At 32.9% G+C, this 13,942-nt stretch overlaps 1 non-coding gene across 1 annotated transcript; it reads right to left on the bottom strand.

Annotated features, from left to right (window-relative positions):
* Nucleotides 1–11,687: 11,687 nt before the first annotated feature.
* On the bottom strand, nucleotides 11,688–11,794 carry LOC121206553 (small nucleolar RNA R71). The gene has a single exon (XR_005901617.1). It is a non-coding gene; the product is annotated as a small nucleolar RNA R71 (small nucleolar RNA).
* Nucleotides 11,795–13,942: the final 2,148 nt, after the last annotated feature.

Raw genomic sequence — 13,942 nt, 5'->3', positions numbered from 1 at the left:
GAAATGGAATGATTACTTTGATAATATATATATGTACATCCAGCCAAGATAAAGTTTATATATGAAAGTATATGTTATATATGAAATAGTAAGCTTGAGACTAAATGTGATTATGATAGTATAATTTGGTGTGGTTAAAATGAGTTGATAATTTCTTTGAGTTGTTATTTGCTTATAACTTACTAAGCTATGATAGCTTACTGTGAGTGTATGTTTGTCTCTGTTTTATAGATTTTGGAATCAAGTAACGAGCTCAGGGATCGTCAGCAAAGTCTATCACACTATCAACTATTTTCGGTACTTTATAAGTTAAACTCGAACTTATGGCATGTATAGGCTAGTCTTTGTGTTAGTTATTTTGAATGTATATATATTTAGCCATGAAAAAATGGCTTAAACTTGATATTAATGCTTATATGCATTCGATCTTGACATAGGCTTGTTAATAAAGTATATTTCATGGTGCATATATGTGTGGTATTTGGCTAAATGGTTCGGCTTGATTATTAGGTTAATTGATGATTTAGAAATTTGACATGAGATAAGCATATTTTGTTAAGTATGTTCTTAGTAAATATGTTTGTGATGTTTAGTTAAATGATTCGGCAATGAGAAGTAGAAATTATAATGTATAACCGGTTTAACAATTAGCTCATTTATGTAAGTTTGTTTTATAGCATAGTTAGCATTTGTGGATGGTTATGAATCAGTTTGTGCAATGATAATGTAGTGAAGGATGTGGTTTCAATTGTGACAAGTTTATATAAGTTATGTTATGAATATATTATTGCTTGTGTAATTGGTCTATTTGGTACGATCTGTGACAGAAAAATATGACTATGATCAATGGATGATGAATCAGTCATTTGTGTAAGTAAAATGTATTTAGTTAATAATGTTAATTGACTACGAAATGGTATACCTAGTTGATATTTCGTTGTTATAATGGTATGATCTTTTGAGTTAAAATTTGATGACTGAATATATGGCTAATTGATTGGTTGTATATACATATTTTGGGTATGAAAAATTAGCATGTGATTTAAGTGTACTTTGATTTGTTAATTGTGTCAAAAATGTTAATATTGCTATAGTGCAATACGAATAACTTGATGATAATGATAATTATGTTTGACCATTTGTTGGTGTTTGATAATGACTCTTATATGGATAAGTAATAAGTTGTATAATATGGATTGTTTATGACTTGTTATGCGAATATACATAAGCATAGTAATAAGCATGCAAAATAAGTTTATTTATGGTTGATATTTGTACTTAAAATGGTTCATTTTGTTTTGTTAATACGATATAATATCCAAATGTATATTGATTATATTTTCAAAATCCAATGCCGCATATGTTATTATTAAATTAATTTTGTTGTATGATATGCTTGGATATTAAGCACATGTATATAAATGAGATGTTAAATGCTGAAATTTTTCTGAGGTATTAGGTTTCTTTAATGATAATAATACATGAATTTTGTATGTATTAAAAAGTATAATATAAATGACTTTGAATTTTTCATTGATATTTGTGTTATGATTTTTAAATTATGTGTTTAACGTTTTAAACAGATTCATGTTTTAGTTATGTGAATATAACATATATGTATATGTGAATGTTCAGAATTTTTGTTTTGTCCGATAATGCCTCGTAACCCCATTCTAGCGACAGATACGGGTTAGGGGTGTTATAATAACGTCACGTCAGTACCATTAACTTTTAATAGCTCAATTAGTATTTTTTGTTAAAAAACAAGTAATTTGACTTAAAATTAAATGTTATGGGCCAAAGCGCTCCCAAAAAAAAAACAAGAATTGTGGTCAAAATATCGAAAGTTGTAAACTTTAGGGCCAATTTTGATATTATGTCAATAATTTATTATTGTTAGGGCCAAGTTGTGTTCATATTTTTTATTATTCATAAGATGATTAACATATAAATTTAATTTAAGAAAATATTTATATGTTCGTGTTCATGTTTGTGACGTGTTTTGTAGCACTCTAGTTTTGGCAAGTAGACTCAAATTAATATGTTTGATGGTACAATATTTGCCCAAGAGTTTCCTTCAGCATACAAAATGAGTGTATTCATAATAGTGTTTAAGTTTAGGGTGGTTTAATTACAAATCATTATGTTGGTTCGAATGAGATAACAACCAAGAGAAAAGATGACTATGGAAGGAGTACTCGCCTATGGCATTGTGCGCCATGTTATTAGAGTTACTGTGGTAGTTGTATTTTAAGGGTAGTAGTTAGGGACCCTCTAGTTAGAGTAACAAGATATTGTTTATATTGAATTCTTATTTGTAATCGCATTTACATCTATAGACCATTAATGAAGATATTTTTGAAAGAGCGTGACATGTGTCAAGTTTCACTACAGGAACATAGGTCTTATTTGTAAATATATATTAGTTAAATCAGCTTGAAAAAATAATTTTTTCTTTTTCCTCCCATTAGGATGTTGATGTAGGCTTCCTCTTGAACTTGAATATAGTTTGTTATCTTTGAGCTGAAATTGAATATCAGATTTGAAGTAGGAGATTTCATCATATCTTAGGTGAATATTTTAGTTATGCATGTGGAATCCTAAAGAGTAAGTTTGTTAACTTTAGCGAACAGTAAGATTAAAGAAAAAATGAGCTTTGCATTGAGGTTGTCAATGTTTGAGAAGATTGTAAAATGTATATGAATGGTTTTTGATGATATTTTTATGCTCTTTGAGTAATGATTGTTGCTGATTTCAAGTCAGATTTTTGGACCTGGCATTCAAGCTTTTGTAAGTGGTGCCAGGTGAGTCTCCACTTTGGTCCTATTTGTGAATCGTATGTGTAAGACTTATTGAACAATGATAAACCTAACGTGTTTAGTGGACAAGTAAAACTTAGGAAAAATTATACAAAAGCAAGGATAATATATGCATAACTTTCATTACTTAAAAGTGGATTGATGAGTATGCAGGTAAAGTTTAAGTGCAGAAAGATATAAACGTTCGAGGCAAATCTTTAAGTTGAACATCTATAATTCTTCTAGGTAAGCGTGTTATAAATTATGATCTAGTAATCTAATTGAGGTATATAAATGATTGGAGATGATGGCTGTTTATACATTTGACAAAAGGATTAGATGAGTTAGAGTGCATGATGATTGGTGCATGAGTAATTGTTATGCTGAGTTTTGTATACATGAATGTGAAATGGATGGTGTATGAGTACTGATGTCAAAGTATGGTTGTATGTTTATGCCTGAATTGTGTGCTATGAGTTTAGTGCTACTTTGGGTGTATGTTAGTTAATTAAAGTGTTAAGTCTTAAATGATGACAATGCATGAAAAGTTTGTCAAGTGAGTCTGTGTCTATTCACCACGGTGGAGTCTAAAAAAGTCAGTCGGGACTAAAAACACGAACATTGATATGAAACTCTAAAGGAGAAGTCCATGGCCATGGCATCCTCTAAAAAGAACTAAGGAATGGTAATTACCCCATGGGTTTCGCTGTACGCCCCAGGACGTACTGTGAGTTTAGAAAAATCCATATTGTAAATATGACAGGAAAGAATAGCCTTTGTGACGAATTATGAAAGAATAGCCTTTGTGGTAAATTATGAAAGGATAACCTTTTTGGCTATTTTTGAAAGGATAGCCCTTATGGTGATAAACTAAAAGAAATGCCTTTGTGGCGTACTCTAAAGGAATGGCTTTTGCAGTGTACCCAAAAGAAATGTTCATTGTGGCAGATACTGTAGTAAGTTGATTGGCATAATTAGTATGGTTCGTAAGTTTAATAAGTAAGACCAGCAAGGTATAATGTCTCTATGGATAACATGGTAAAGTATTATATAAGACTGGTGACTCGTTTGGAAATAATGAATTGAATAGAATTAGAGGAAGTACTTTCTAGAGACAAAGTGCAGGTCTTACTCAGGTAAATGATGTTTCATTCACTAAGTTCTTATGAGATTATCTTATGTGTATTGTGTTTCAGGTGAGACAATGTGAGTCGGCACTAGGCGAGGCGATGCCAGGGTTACGCCAAATGAAATGAAAGATTGGGTTATTATGCATACATAGCATGTTTGGTAGTGTATTCAAAGTCGGGAATGTTATTTAGAAATTAAAATTTTGGGATAACTGTAACAAATGAGGATTTCAATCAAGATTTCTTGTAATTAAATTATCATGTACTACAGTTGTATTTACCTATTGTGTAAGCATATCTAAATTAGTTTGAGTTAGTGGGTAGTTAAGTTGTAATTAATTGTACATTGTATAAGTAGATTAAGTTTTTGTCTATATATGTGCGGTAATCCCTAAGGCCCATATTTAAAAAATTAGATCGGGTTGACGGAGTTAAAAGTTTGATATCAGAGCCCAATTCAATTGATTCTCAGACAGCTTTCTTGGAAGAAGCCCTGTATGCATAATATGCCGAGCATGGCTTAGTCTCTCAGGTAGTCAAGACAACTATGTTTATGTGTGAAGTAAATAAGGATGTGATAAAAAAATGTAAGACTGTAGGGAAGTGGAAACACAAAAATATATGGACTTTTTCAGCACCTTTAGAGCTCTAATTCATGCATTTTCTCTAATTCATGCATTTTCATAGTAAATTTTGTAGAAATTCATACTTTAATTATAAAATAATTAAATTTCACTTAAATTATTAACATATTGAATATTTTCACAAATTTGGTTATTTAGTTGATTTTATTACTTCTAAAATAGCCCTCAAAGTTTCTTTAAACTCTATTCAAACCCCTCCAATTTTAGTCGCTTTGAATATTTCCCCTCCATTTTTATTCAAACTTTCTCCTTTTGTGGCCAGCCATGGGAGAGTGTATGGCTGTTAATTATTTTCTATTTTTAGTAGCTACTCCCACCTATAAATACCCCATTTGTTACTTCATTCAAGACACCATTCATTCCCACACATCTATCTCTTTTTCTCACTTTTTTTGTTTCCATTCCCTTCCTTATTTTCCCATTTCCCTCGTTGATTTCCCTTTTGAAAATGAGCCCTTCTCCACCTTGGAATAGCAACATTCAACTGTTCATAGAGGCCTTGGTTCAATAAAATGAGTAGAGATGAAGAGGAGCGCACTAGTCTGGCTTCAAAGAAATACTGGATTTGTTTTCTAGTTCCCTTCTCTTTAATTTTCTTGTTTATGTTGTGATTATGATATGAATGATTATTGTGTTGTTATAGGCCTTGGTAGGTTGTTTAATTAAATAAAATCATGCATATGTTATACTTGCATTATAAAATGTAAGGTAACGAATGAATTAATTATTAAACGTATTGAAATTGTAATTAATTGACAAAGTATTTAATTGGTGAAAGTTTAATCTTTTAAGGTAGCTAAATGTTAAATTAGTGATAGTATTAAACGATACATTAGCCTTGCATAACTTGCAAGATTATTGTGATTAAACTAATTCAGTATAGAAATATATCGTTACCTCACTTAATCTTGTACATGACTATTAAGATTGATTAATTGTTTGAATTGACATTGAGAAATGTTGAAGAGATTAGTTAATTGAGTAAGGACGTATGTACAATACAGTAGTTAACAAATTACCAAGTTGTCGTGAAAATATTCGTAACAACATGAACATGGGTTTAGTAATTCTAAGTTAAGGAATGTAATTGATCTAGCTCAATTATGTCATTTTGATTAAAACTCATCTTTTTGAAATCGTGCATTGGATTTTTACTTTTTATTTTATTACTTAGTTAATTTTTAGTTTTTAAATCACTTCTTCAGAACAACATATTCTTACCATCACCAAAGTGTTTGATTTACATTTGATAAATATTTTTCTTTCATAATCTCTTTGGTATGATAACTCGACATTTACTTGTCACTTTATTACTTGTTGTGATTGTGTACACTTGCACATTTTCATCGTTCCAAGTTTTTGACGCCGTTGTCGAGGACTGTTTTAAAAGACACTATTTGTGAAATTATTAATTTTGCATATTGGTTTATTTTTCTTTTTAATTTTTATTCCATTATTTTTCTATGATTGTTTCATGTGTTTATGAGTATTGATAGAATTATAGACTTACTTCCCATAGACCCTGAGATTGAAAGGAATTTTCGACAAAGAAGAAGACAAGCACGTCTGCAACATCTCAAAAACCGGGCCTTAGTAGAATCGGGTTTATAAACCATGAGAGAGTGGTCATGCCCTAGATTTTTAGATTATCTATGTGTTTTTAGGAAATGAATAAGGTATTAGTTTTTTAGTTAAGTGTTAGTGAAACGTTCCTTGAAACCCAAGTTCATAACCCTTCTACCGCACCATTTTTATTATTTTGCAAAATTTGCCTCAAACCCAAGTATGTGACATGCGTTGTTTTTAAAATAAATATAGCAAAATTATTTCAAAAACAAAAAAATAGTCTAGTAATTAATTGACAAATGGAAAAACATAAAAAATAAATTGAGGTTCCAAGTTCAAATCCTTTACCATGCAAAATAATTAATTTGTACAAAAATCCCTCGTTTTTAATGTGTGTGTTGTCCAAACCCTTGTAAGTCTAGGTATAAATGTTAAATTTTAGACAAAATAATGTGTCTTTATTCTATTTTTACTCACCTTAGCTGTTCCTTCGCTTTCCTATCCTTTTTTCTCTTCATTTTTTTTGCTTTCTCCATTATTGTCGTTGCCCATAACACCTAGTTTTATCATCTTTTTCATTTCTTTTTGCCACAAGATTTTGCATCATCTCCTCCATCATATTGATTTCATTTTTATATAATTAAATTAGCCCCAAATATGAAATCTTGAGTCTCTAAGAATGATTCCTAACGTTGCCAAGAAGTACCATTGTCGTCCTTTTCAATTAGCTTGTGTAAGGTCTCTTTTTCCGTCAATTTCTTGATTAATCTTGTCAATTAAAAACCTGAATTTCTATATCTAATTTGGAATTTAAAGGTATTTTTCCAACTTTTAAATGGATTTCAAAATCGTTCTTGAATCAGCCTTAATTTTTGCCACTATTGGTGGTGGTGTGTGTGCCTAGGTGCAAAAGAGGGGGTTGTTTTGTTTCTAAAATTTTCCCATATATTTAAAAAATTACTTTATGTTCTTGGACCCTCCTAATCAGCCTTTAATCACATATCAATTAGGGAAAAAAACATTCTCGATCAATTGGCCATTCGGATCTCACAAATCAGGAAGTGTAAGTGCGATTAAATGCAAACTAGTTTGTTGTTTTGACATAGTTATTGGGTAAAGGTTATAGATTGATTAAATGAAGGATTTTAATCAATATTGATACTGATCTTCCGTATGTAAATGTGTTAGGTACTGACTTGAACGCCCCAAACCAATCGTATAGCTGAAAGACGTTCGCGCGTACGATTCATATTAGAATAGTGTAAGAAATCTAACTAGTTTGCATTCGTAAAATAGTTGTAACTGTGAAGATTGGTTTGAACCCATAAGTGGGTGTTTAGGGGGCTGCTTAAGATGTGAATTAATTGAATTTATACTCATTTTTAATTTATGTTTGTTTTAAGGTTTATTAAGGAAATCGAAAGATTCGCTAGTGTGCTGCAAAAAAGCGTAAAATAAGGCGTGAATCCTAAACTCATAAACTTATTTAATTAAGATAATTATCATGTTATATTTGATGATTTATCTTGCTGAATGGATTGGTCTAATAACCAAATAATTAATTTTGTAAGTGCTCGAACCAGGTACGTTCCAAGCCATAAAATATTGATGTGTTAGCAAAGTTGGTAGTTTGATAGTGTTATTGTGTGATTGATATTGTGATGCATGATTGTGTTAATTGGTATGATATTGGTTGTATGTATGACATGATTTTCTAAAATATTAGTTTATGTATGATATAATTGCATGGAAAATTTGCTATGTTATATTGGAAAGGTTGCTATACATGTACATTGGAAATTTGTAAAAGTGTGTGAAACTGGGTAATGTTGAATGATATCATCTTAATGGCAATTTGAAAGTTGGGACATTGATTCCTTTAACTGAAAGTATTCGATTATTTAGGGCATGTTGAACATGTCAATTAAATGTGAAAAATATTATATTATGGCTGTGTATGAGATTATAAGACATTCTGCATGTATATTGGGATAGGATATTTTGTGGTTGAAAGAGCAGTTCCATGGAGTACGGGCGACATATTAAGTCCGCATTTATTCGTAGTCAGTGCATTGCATTTGGAGTACTAAGGGGATTTGCGATTATATCGCATTATTTGTTGTGCGACAGTTTTACTGCATTATTGTTATTCGGTGTTTTTACCATCAAGCTATGCTTGCATTCGTTCGAGTTTGGCAGATAGGTTCTGGGGAACTTGTGGTGTATAGTGAATGGTTTGGGTAGGAACCTTTTTTGCATTGCATCATACTCATGATATACTCAAATTTTATTGATTTATGTTACGTATTGTATTATGTTGTATTGAATGATATTGAAATTAATGATTGTTACTCAAATAAGTGATGTCACATGCTTATATATTGTGTGACATCGATTTCATAATGGCTAAGTAATGATATGAAATTCCAATGATAGTTATGTGTTCTTCTATTAATGCTAGTTGTTTCACTGTATTTTCTATACGTGTCTATTTTAATAACCATTTGATTCACACTGAGGTTTTATAAGCTCACCCCCATAGTGTTTAACTTTTCAGGTAAATTTCAAAACTAGGACGAGACCTGACATATAAAGAATCACATTGGACCCCAAACTATTTTTAATAAGTATTAACCAGTCTCTATTAGTTTTCGTTTGTAATTTTTTTTTTAATTTCAGGTCTGTGGCTTGGTAACTTTTCATTTGGGGATTTTTGCATGCATGGATTACTCAAGCAGAATAATCGAAAAATGCATGATTTCTGACTTAAGTAAAATTTGACATTGTTCCCTAATTATCGCAACGTAGCAAAGGAACTGTATTTGAAAAACAAATTGATAATGAAATTAGGTTTCTAAAAAGACTTGAAAAGTGGTTTTTTTTTTCCGCTGTATTAGTTTAACATCATTTTTTTTGCAAAGATGGGTGATAAGTAAACAATTTTTACTAAAACAACACTATCAACAATAAAATTAATCTTAAATGTAGTTGACCTAATAAATGAATGTTTTAAACTAACCCAAAAGTACAACTACGATTTTTCTGTAAAATGAGTTTATTTAAAGTCTTCAAAGGTAACATAAGTTAACTTAGCCATTTTAGTGGCAATGTAGCCTTCTCAATTTAGCCTTAACGTTTAGGGCAAATTTGGGAGGTTATATTTAGTGGTATCAGAGCCTAGGTTGAAAACCTCGAACTAAGTTTTGATTTTCAAAAATGAGTCTGCATGCATGCATACATAAAAAAAAGAAAAATATGCCACAAAGAATTTTGAAAATGGTATTCTACAAAGAAAAATAGGTCAGAGACTTCAATGCTGGTTGCCATAGAAAAGCTACTGTTAAATTATAGGTAAACACTTGAGGTGTATTACTGTAGACATAGAATTGAAATATTTAGTATTTATTCATTTATTTTTCTTTGAAACTTTAAGATAGGAAACTTAAAAGTGAATGAAGTTAGCTAGCGATTATTTTTTCCAAAATTGTAGATCAAATTTAAGACCGTAGGATACATAATGAATAAATGTAGAATGAGGATGATAAACCGTAATTTATACATATTTTTACCCCATGTTTAACGCATTTTATGGATGATTTTTTCATTAGAATTGGTGAATTCGATGCTCCTAATGCTTTAATTTCATGTTTTACACTTAGGAGAAATTGACCAAAAACAGAGAAAATGGGCTAAAGTACGAAATCAACACGGCCTGGACCTCTTCACACGGGTAGACCACATGGCTGTGTCAATTTGGCAGGCTCGAGCACGACCTGAAGTAATCGCACACGGGCGTGTCACACGGGCGTGTCCCTGTCGAGCCCAAGTTGAGTCCAATTCAGAAAAAGCTAATTTTAAGGGCTTTTAGGCATTCCAAAGCCTATAAATACATCCTAGAGAAGGAAGAAAAGAGAGGACGGAGTAGGGGGTAAGGAATTACTCCAAGAAAGCCGATTGATTCATCTTGGAAGCCGGATTCATCATCAAGACTGAAAATCTCTCCCCAATTCCCCTTCAAGAGTTTTGGGTTTTCTTTATGTTTTGTATTCTTTATTATTCTGAGATGTTTTCTTATTTAGTTATGAGCTAAATCCCCTAAATACCTAAAGGGAATGAAACCTAAGACGAATCTTGTTATTATTTTCTGAATTGTATGATAAATATTTGACTTGTTCTTAATTATGTTCTTAATTATTGTTTTGATATCCCAGGATACCGATTCAAGATAAGCTCTTATTCAGAGGAGGAATAGACCCTGTTTAAGAGTACATTTGTCATAATTAAGTGGATTTGATTGCGCGCCTAGACATAGGATGACAAGATTTTGCCGAATTAGGGTGAAACCTAATAGGGGATCCATAGATCGAGTTAATGTAACCCTAGAGTGTTAATTAGAGAAAAGTCTCAGTTATTCAATCTAGGGATTAGATGTTATTAGTCTTGAATAGGGATAATAAAATAACTCAGGGATCTCTACGGAACAAGTTAAATGAATAAATCGTCTGATTTAGAGCCAGAATAACAAGTACAGTCTAGGTGGATTTTTCCTTAGGTATTGTCTTCATTCAATCGATTTTTCCAAAAGCAATTCCCCAATTCCATTCTCTGTGCGTTCTTAGTTTAGATAATTAGTTAGTTAAAACAAAAACCTCTTTATTCTTAGGCTAGAAAATAAAAAGACAGTCATTACTAGTACTTTTAGTTCCTTTAGGTTCGACAATCCAGTCTTGCTAAAACTATACTACTGTTCGATAGGTACACTTGCTTACATCGCGATAATAGTTAGTTCAAGAATGAGTAATTATAAATATTTAAAACCTATCACGAAATCACGCGATCAAGTTTTTGGCACCGTTGCCGGGGAACTGAAATATTAGGAACACTTAATTTTTATTACTTTAGTCATTTATTTTTAGTGCACTTTCATTTATTATTATTTATTAATTTACTTTTTCCTTTTTTGGCAGGTTTTTATAGTTTATGACTAGAAGAAATCCTTCAGGACCATTACTTTTTGACGAAGAAATCAATCGTACAGTTCGCAAAAATCAAAGAGAAATAAGGCGAAGCTTAAGATACACAGAGAAATAGCAAGAAGACGATACTCAACCCCCAATCGAAGAGATGGCTGAAAACTAAGGCAATTAGCTACCTCCTGTAATTGCGGTTAATCAAAATCCTACTGCACGCACTATGTATGATTATGCTAAACCTTCTTTAACAGGAACTGAATAGAGCATAGTTAGACCTGTTGTAGCTGCAAATACTTTTGAATTAAAACCTAACACTATTCAAATGATACAGCAATTTGTTCAGATGGTTTGCAGGATGAGGATCCCAACGCTCATTTAGCCAACTTCTTAGAACTATACGATACATTTAAAATTAATGGTGTCTCTAATGATGCTATTCGTCTTCGGTTATTACCTGCTTCATTGAGAAATAAAGCTAAACAGTGATTGAACTTGTTACCACGAGGGTCAATTACTACTTGGGAACAAATGACCGAAAAATGTTTACTAAAATATTTTCCGCCGGCTAAAACGGATAAATTACGTAATGATATCTCTTCTTTTGTCCAGATAGATTTAGAAACACTCTACGATGCATGGGAGAGATACATGGACCTTTTGAGAAAGTTTCCTCACCATGGGTTACTGCTTTGGCTACAGGTTCAAACGTTCCATAATGGCCTGAATCTTTCGACTCGACAAATGGTTGACGCAGCTGCTAGAGGAACCATCAATAATAAAACACCTGAAGATGGCTATGAGTTTATAGAGGAGATGTCACTGAATAACTATCAATGGCAAGTCATGAGGACAAAGCCAACAAAAACAGCCAGTGAAGCAAGTGGAGGTGGAACAAGCCATTTGGAATACCAACCTTACGGCCACAACATGGATAATGAGCAATTAAACTACATGGGTAATAATCCTCGACCTCAAAACAATCCATATAGTAACACTTACAATTCAGGTTGGAGGAACCACCCCAATCTCTCGTGGAGCGGTCAAGGAAATCAAAGACCACAACCACCTCCAGGCTAGCAACAACCACCCTACCAACAGGAAAAGAAGCAGAAGCTTGAAGAGATGCTCTCAAGGTTTATTTCGGTGTCAGAACCTCATTTCCAGAACACGGAGACAGCACTTAAAAATCAACAAGCGTCGATCTAAGGGCTCGAAACTCAGATAGGTTAGCTTTCCAAACTAATTTTCGAACGACCACAAGGTAGCTTGCGAAGTAATACTGAACCCAACCCAAGGGAACAGCTTAACGCAATTAATATTCAAGATAAAGAAGGAGTTGTTGAGCCTGAACCAGAACCAAGGCAAGAAACTGTGGTAAGCAAAGATCAAGGTGAGGTAGATAACAATAAAAACAAAAAGGTGAATGTTGAATATAAACCTCATGTGCCATACCCCAACGCGACAAGGAAAGACCACTCAGATGAACAATTTGGTACACAACTTAAACTCTTTAAAAAATTACACATTAACTTACTATTTATTGAAGCCCTATCGCAGATGCCAAACGCAATGAAATTTTTAAAGGAACTTTTGGCAAATAAGCGGAAGTTGGACGAGGAGTCATATGTGGAGCTAAATGCAGTTTACTCAGCTATTCTCTAAAATAAACTACCGAACAAACTAAAAGATCCAGGGAGTTTTACAATTCCTTGCTTAATTGGTAGTTTAGATGTTAATAATGCATTAGCTGATTCAGGGGCTAGTATTAACGTCATGCCCTACAAAATGTTTAAGCAATTAGGTCTCGGGAAACCCAATCAAACTAGGATGACCATTCAATTAGCAGATAAAACTATAAGGTTCCCTAGGGGTATTATTGAAGATGTACTAGTTAAAATCGACAAATTTATATTTCCCGTTGACTTTATTATTCTAGATATAGAGGAGGATAGCAACACACCTTTAATTCTGGGAAGGTCCTTTTTAGTAACTGCTAAAACGATTATTGATGTTGGCACAGGTGAACTCACACTCCGTGTGGCAGATGAAACAATCACCCTTCAAGCTCGCAATTCTAGCAACACATCGAGAATTGAAGGTGATCATTTAACCCATTCTCCTAGAACTGACAATATGGTACAACCTACTTTATAGAAAATGAGCTTGAAGGAAGCACACGAGTCATTCTTAAGCAATAGTAGAGGACCTGTTCATGAAGATCGAAGATTACAAATCGACTAACTCGATGAATGGCAGATGCATAAACCAAGAACACCTGACAAACCGAATCTATGACAGAACGAGCTCAATACCTTTCCAAATCAACTTAAGAGTCTTATTAGATGCCGTAGATCCCCACATTGTCGCTACCACACTGAATGAAGAAATCCCTCTTACGGTACTTAGTATCTTTCCATTTGGTATGGTCGAGGTAAGGCACCCCAAGTTCGGCACTTTTAAGGTAAACAACACCTGTTTAAAACCTTATTTTGATGAGATTGATGACAGGAATGAGGAGTATAAACTCCTCAAGCCACCATGATTGTTCAACGGAGAGGTAAGTCAAGCTTAGACTATAAATAAACGCTTCTCGGGAGACAATCCAGTCACTAACTGTATTAACTTCTTTAAAAATTTAGTCTTCAACATCTAACTTACTAACAGAGCTCTCGAATACAGGTTTTCCACAGAGACACGACCAAGCACACGGGCGTGCTTATGGCCGTGTGAAAATAGGGCAAGGATTTTCCCAAACACGGGCTACGATAAAATGCCACGGCCATGTAACATGGCCGTGGTTGAACCTGCCAAAAAAACACGGGTGTGCGACA

The sequence above is a fragment of the Gossypium hirsutum genome, chromosome A01 (assembly GCF_007990345.1).
Source record: "Gossypium hirsutum isolate 1008001.06 chromosome A01, Gossypium_hirsutum_v2.1, whole genome shotgun sequence".
NCBI lineage: Eukaryota > Viridiplantae > Streptophyta > Magnoliopsida > Malvales > Malvaceae > Gossypium > Gossypium hirsutum.
This window is presented reverse-complemented; position numbering and strand designations above follow the sequence as displayed.